The following is a 5,937-nucleotide window of genomic DNA, read 5'->3' as shown; positions in this document are numbered from 1 at the left end:
TTGCAACAAGACATTTATTATTCTCAGCAGCAGGAAGTCATGAATGACAATAGCTTTTGTCATTAGCTTTGCAAGAAAAAAGTGGCAGGAAGCAAGAATGCAGCCCAGCCTGGGCATCCTGATGTCGGCTCATTTCCGCTGCACACTCCATAACCTCGTGAACAGAGGATGCCACCAAGCCGATCTGCCCACCTTTATTCATCTTTTACGAGAAACGAGACAGCAATGCCTATAGCATGTGTCATCCCTTAGACTGTTCCGCTTCCCCGGCCCTCCCTCTCCCCCGTTCCTGGAAGGAGAAAACTCCGAAGACCTTTTGCCTTGACTACTTGCCCATTCTGAAAAGTCATACCATCACCACATAAACATGTTTTTATTGATTTTAGAGAGAGAGGAAGGGAGAGGGAGAGAGAAACTTTGATGTGAGCGAGAAACATCAACTGGGTGCCTCCCGTATGCACCCTGACAGGGAATCAAGCCCACAACCTGGGCATGTGTTCTGACCGGAAATCAAACCTGAGATCTTTCAGTGCACAGGATGATGCTCAACCAACTGAGCCACACCAGCCAGGGCACCACATAAACTTTTTTTTATCCTCACCCGAGGATATATTTTCATTTTTTGTTCAGATAGAGCAGGAGGGAAAGAGAGGAAGAGAGAGATAGAAACATCAATGTGAAAGAGACACATCAAGTGGCTGCCACCTGCACGACCCAACGAGGGTCGGGGACAAACTGCAACCGAGGCACATGCCCTTAGCGGGAACCAAACCCGGGTCTCTCTGGACCGCAGGCCGACACTCTAACTGCTGAGCCAAACTGGCCAGGGCTAAACTTTTAAAAATAAATCCAAACATTGTGTCCACCAGGTTGACATCCAATCCACTTCAAGAGTTCTCTAAGCATTGTTGAAAATCAGTGTCTTAACCTTAGGGTCTTTTCTCCCAACTGGTCGCCTCTTCCTGTGAATACTTTCAGCAATGCCTCTGTGACAATGTTTCCAAAGCATCTTCCAAGTCCTCAGCTTCTATAAACTTTGCCACTAAATGAGTAAAGATTAGGCAAGAGGGAAGAGAAACTTGCTGACAGCCGTTTAGAGTCAGCAACAATGGGAAAGGGAAATACGCACATGAAAAACTGAATGACCTTGGAGAAGATGAGCTGTTTGGAACTCTGCCCTGGTTGGGTGAAGATTCCCAGCATATTAGGAAAGATAACAATTCACCTTGTTTAATTAAACAGTTTTGTTCTTATTTTTAAAATATTTTAAATTTTTGTTTGTTTGTTCGTTCATTTGCTTTTAGAGAGAGAGAGAGAGGAAAGGAGAGAGACAAAGAGAGAAACATCAGTCAGCTGCCTCCCGCACCCGGATGGGAGGATCTAGCCCGCAACCTGGGCATGTGCTCTGACCAGGAATCGAACCCACGATCTTTCTGTGCACAGGACAGCACTCAACCAACTGAGGCACACTGGCCACAGCTATACAACATTGTTCTAAAGTCTTGTAAAGGAAGGACTGAATCATCAACTGTCTTCTCATTTCTACAGGGAAACTAGAAAATGGAACTCTTCTGCTTTTAAGTCTCTTAAAGATGTTTGCCTGAACAGAGAAAAACAGCCTGGGGACACTGGATTCTCTCCTGTGACAAGGTGTCTTTCTAAAGCCCAATTCAGGGGCTTGCTTGAACCTCTCTGTTTTCTGTGAACCTAGATGCAGCTGTGGGAGTGAGCTAGCCAGGTGGTCAGGGAGAGTCTCTCCTCTCTCTGCATGGAGTGAGCTAGCCATTGGTCAGGGAGAGGTCTCTCCTCTCTGCATAGAGTGAGCTAGCCAGGTGGTCACGGAGAGGTCTCTCCTCTCGCTGCATGGAGTGAGCTAGCCAGGTGGTCAGGGAGAGTCTCTCCTCTCGCTGCATGGAGTGAGCTAGCCAGGTGGTCAGGGAGAGTCTCTCCTCTCGCTGCATGGAGTGAGCTAGCCAGGTGGTCAGGGAGAGTCTCTCCTCTCGCTGTATGGAGTGAGCTAGCCAGGAGGTCAGGGAGAGGTCTCTCCTCTCGCTTCATGGAGTGAGCTAGCCATTGGTCAGGGAGAGGTCCCCTCCTCTCATCAGCTAGCAGTGGAGAGGTCTCTCCTCTCGCTGCATGGAGTGAGCTAGCCAGGTGGTCAGGGAGAGGTCTCTCCTCTCGCTGCATGGAGTGAGCTAGCCAGTTGGTCAGGGAGAGGTCTCTCCTCTTGCTGCATGGAGTGAGCTAGCCAGGTGGTCAGGGAGAGGTCTCTCCTCTGGCTGCATGGAGTGAGCTAGCCAGGTGGTCAGGGCGAGGTCTCTCCTCTCGCTGCATAGAGTGAGCTAGCCAGGTGGTCAGGGAGAGTCTCTCCTCTGGCTGCATGGAGTGAGCTAGCCAGTTGGTCAGGGAGAGGTCTCTCCTCTCGCTGCATAGAGTGAGCTAGCCAGGTGGTCAGGGAGAGGTCTCTCCTCTCGCTGCATAGAGTGAGCTAGCCAGGTGGTCAGGGAGAGTCTCTCCTCTGGCTGCATGGAGTGAGCTAGCCAGTTGGTCAGGGAGAGGTCTCTCCTCTGGCTGCATGGAGTGAGCTAGCCAGTTGGTCAGGGAGAGGTCTCTCCTCTCGCTGCATGGAGTGAGCTAGCCAGTTGGTCAGGGAGAGGTCTCTCCTCTGGCTGCATGGAGTGAGCTAGCCAGGTGGTCAGGGAGAGGTCTCTCCTCTCGCTGCATGGAGTGAGCTAGCCAGGTGGTCAGGGAGAGGTCTCTCCTCTGGCTGCATGGAGTGAGCTAGCCAGGTGGTCAGGGCGAGGTCTCTCCTCTGGCTGCATGGAGTGAGCTAGCCAGGTGGTCAGGGAGAGGTCTCTCCTCTCGCTGCATAGAGTGAGCTAGCCAGGTGGTCAGGGAGAGTCTCTCCTCTGGCTGCATGGAGTGAGCTAGCCAGTTGGTCAGGGAGAGGTCTCTCCTCTCGCTGCATAGAGTGAGCTAGCCAGGTGGTCAGGGCGAGGTCTCTCCTCTGGCTGCATGGAGTGAGCTAGCCAGGTGGTCAGGGAGAGGTCTCTCCTCTCGCTGCATAGAGTGAGCTAGCCATTGGTCAGGGAGAGGTCTCTCCTCTCGCTGCATGCAGCAGGCTGTCAGGACCTCCCACAGGCATCCCAGTTCATTCCCCGCAGGTTACAGAGCTCTCCGTTCAGTACCAGGAGACTCGATGCATGAAGAGTGCCAGGAAGTCCAGCTGACAGCAGGGTGAGAATTAAAACCTTCCACACTGACTGAGCAACGGGATCTGCTGCGCCATCAAAAGGGTTTTCGATCTTGATGTGGGTCTCTGTTAAGGAGCCTCAAAGGACTCCCAGTGCCCTTGTTCAACCCTAACATGGGGTCCACTTATGAAGCACGGAGGTTATAATCAACTATTCGTATGCAATAAACTGGAAGTTTTAAAAAAAAAATTAAGCCCTGGCTGGTTTGGCTCAGCAGTTAGAGTGTCGGCCCGGGGACCAAAGAATTGTGGATTCGATTCCAGTCAAGGGCACGTACCTCGGTTGCAGTTCATCCCCGGCCCTGGTTGGGGTCGTGCAGGAGGCAACCATTTGATGTGTCTCTCTCACATTAATGTCTCTCTCTCTCTCTCTCTCTCTCCCCCCCCTCCCTCCCACTCTGTCTGAAGATCAATGAAAAAATATCCTTGAGTGAGGATTAAACATTTTTTAAAAGAATTTAAAACAACCAGAAATGTTTCTTGTTGGTCTTCATTGCCCAGACCACCGGGGAAAACATCATCTACTTGATCTGGGGAGGCTGTCAGGGTACAAGTGGGGTCAGCCTTCAGGAATCAATTCCATTTCCACTGTGTGGCCGACACAGAGGCGGCCACATGCATGCCAAGGGTCTTCTGAACCCACACACACTTCTCACTAGTCATGGTGGAGCCCCAATCCAATGGAACCCCGTAATGAGGAAAGGCTGAGATAAGGCTTCGGCTCCTCAAGTTCTGCTTCATTCACTCTAAGCCCTCCCCACCCAGTCAGACTTGGAACAGAAGCTAACATCGCAAAATAGAACAGAAACAGAAGTAACTGGCCCAGGAAGGGGAGGCATCTGCTCCAGCGATGTCATAGCCATTGGAGGCCACAGGGTGTTGGGACTGGTCATGCAGCTGCGGGTCAGGGGTAATGACTGTGGGGGGCGGGGCACAGGCTGTGGAGAAGCAATGTATTCTGTACCACCGATTGTCACCTCTCACTTCGGTTCCTGGCAAGTTGGATCGTTTTTCTGAATTCACTGGTAATCAGAGCCTTAAGGCCATCTTTCCTGAGCGTGGAGTCTCTTATCTGGATCTGATACTACTCTTGTTCCTTAGCAACCTCTCGTAAATATGTGCTGCATGTTTGACGCTTTTTTCAGTGATGAATTCAATTCGAATCCCATGGGCCCCTACTTCCCAGTCCAGGTAATCACTGGCATCCCCAAAGTTGGTAAGGAGGGAGACAGAGCAAGCACACTTAGGGAATTCCTCTCAGGTGGTGGGGGTGGGGGTCAGTTGTCCTTAAGTGCACTGCTTAACGTGTGTGCCCTGAGTCCTGAATGAAGGTCCTGGTTGAGAAGGACCCAATGCAGCCATGAAGCTGCTTGTCCCTCCCTGTCTTCCATGTCACAGAGAGCAGATAGGGGTCCTTGGTGAACCTAGGAAGTCGTGGCTGTGGGAAGCCATAGAGGCGACAGTAGAGGACATCAAAGCAGCAGCAGCAGCAGCAGCAGCAGCACATCTCGGTGGTCACCACCAGATTCTTGGTGGTGTTGGCATTTCCACTGGGTCAGAGAAGAGGGCTCAGTGTTTCTGGTGTAATCCGTGTAATGGGAGAGTTTCCAGGCCTCAGAGTTAGTCCGATACATTCCCCCGACCACTGCTGCCATCACGTGCTGGTGGCTCTGAAGAGGTCCTGAACCAGCGCCGTGGGCTGGTGCTGTGAGTGTGCATTCCACTTCCAGACAACTTGGGTTTCTTCACCCCAAAGCAGCCTGCTGCCTTGGGTTCGAGTAGAGGAACATAGTCTTTCTCCCATCCCAATTCAGTGCTCAGGGCCTGGGATGCTGCAGAGCCTCTCTCCTGGTCCAGGCACACCTGGGGCGGGTGGGACTCGTGCTGTTCTGTCTTCTCCTGCCTCGTGGAGCAATACACCTGGGAGCGGGGGGCTCCCAAGAGAAACAGCTGGACTTGCGGTGTGGACAGGGCCGGATGAGGAAGCAGGCGGCAAGAAGAACTGCAAGTATTCCCCAGGCAGCTGGAGGACTGAGTTGTGCTGGGATGAGTCCTCTGGTATCCCAGGAACCACCAGAGGCAGTGAGGTAATGGAGGATGGATGGAGAGAGTTCTCCAGTGGACCACCAACACAGTTTAGTTTGAAAAAAAAAAAGAAGAAGAAAGTGGCATAAATTTATTTGTATAGAACGAAGTTTAGGTCATTGCACCTAAAATTGTAGCATCACCCAAGTTACTCTGTAAATAACTGCAAGTTCAGAAGCTAGTGCCGGGCAGGTGGTCATTCACAATTCTCTTTCCAGGGGAGAAGAATGAAAACATCAAGTGGATATTTAATAATGCAAGATAACACAGGTGACTTTTACCCAGCCAGTGTAGTTCAGTGGTTGAGCATTGATGCCCGGACCAAGAAGTCTCGGGTTCGATTATTGATTGGGACACATGCCTAGGTTGCAGGCTTGATCCCCAGTGGGGGATATGCAGGAAGCAGCCAATCAATGTGTCTCTTTTGTTGATGTTTCTATCTTTCTCTCCCTCTCTCTCTAAAAATCAATAAAAACATATTTTAAAAAACATAAACAAGTGACTTTTCTCTCACCTAGAAAAGCTGTCAGGGGTCCTTCTGCTCCAGCCTCACAGGAGTCAGGGGGTCCACCGAGTGGCCCAGCACACACCATTGGCAT

At 51.2% G+C, this 5,937-nt stretch overlaps 1 pseudogene; it reads right to left on the bottom strand.

Annotated features, from left to right (window-relative positions):
- Positions 1 to 3,999: 3,999 nt before the first annotated feature.
- Positions 4,000 to 5,538, bottom strand: LOC118629304 (annotated as a pseudogene).
- Between the last annotated feature and the right edge of the window lie 399 nt (positions 5,539 to 5,937).

Source organism: Molossus molossus, unplaced genomic scaffold (assembly GCF_014108415.1).
Source record: "Molossus molossus isolate mMolMol1 unplaced genomic scaffold, mMolMol1.p scaffold_m16_p_14, whole genome shotgun sequence".
In the NCBI taxonomy this organism is placed as follows: Eukaryota; Metazoa; Chordata; class Mammalia; order Chiroptera; family Molossidae; genus Molossus; species Molossus molossus.
This window is presented reverse-complemented; position numbering and strand designations above follow the sequence as displayed.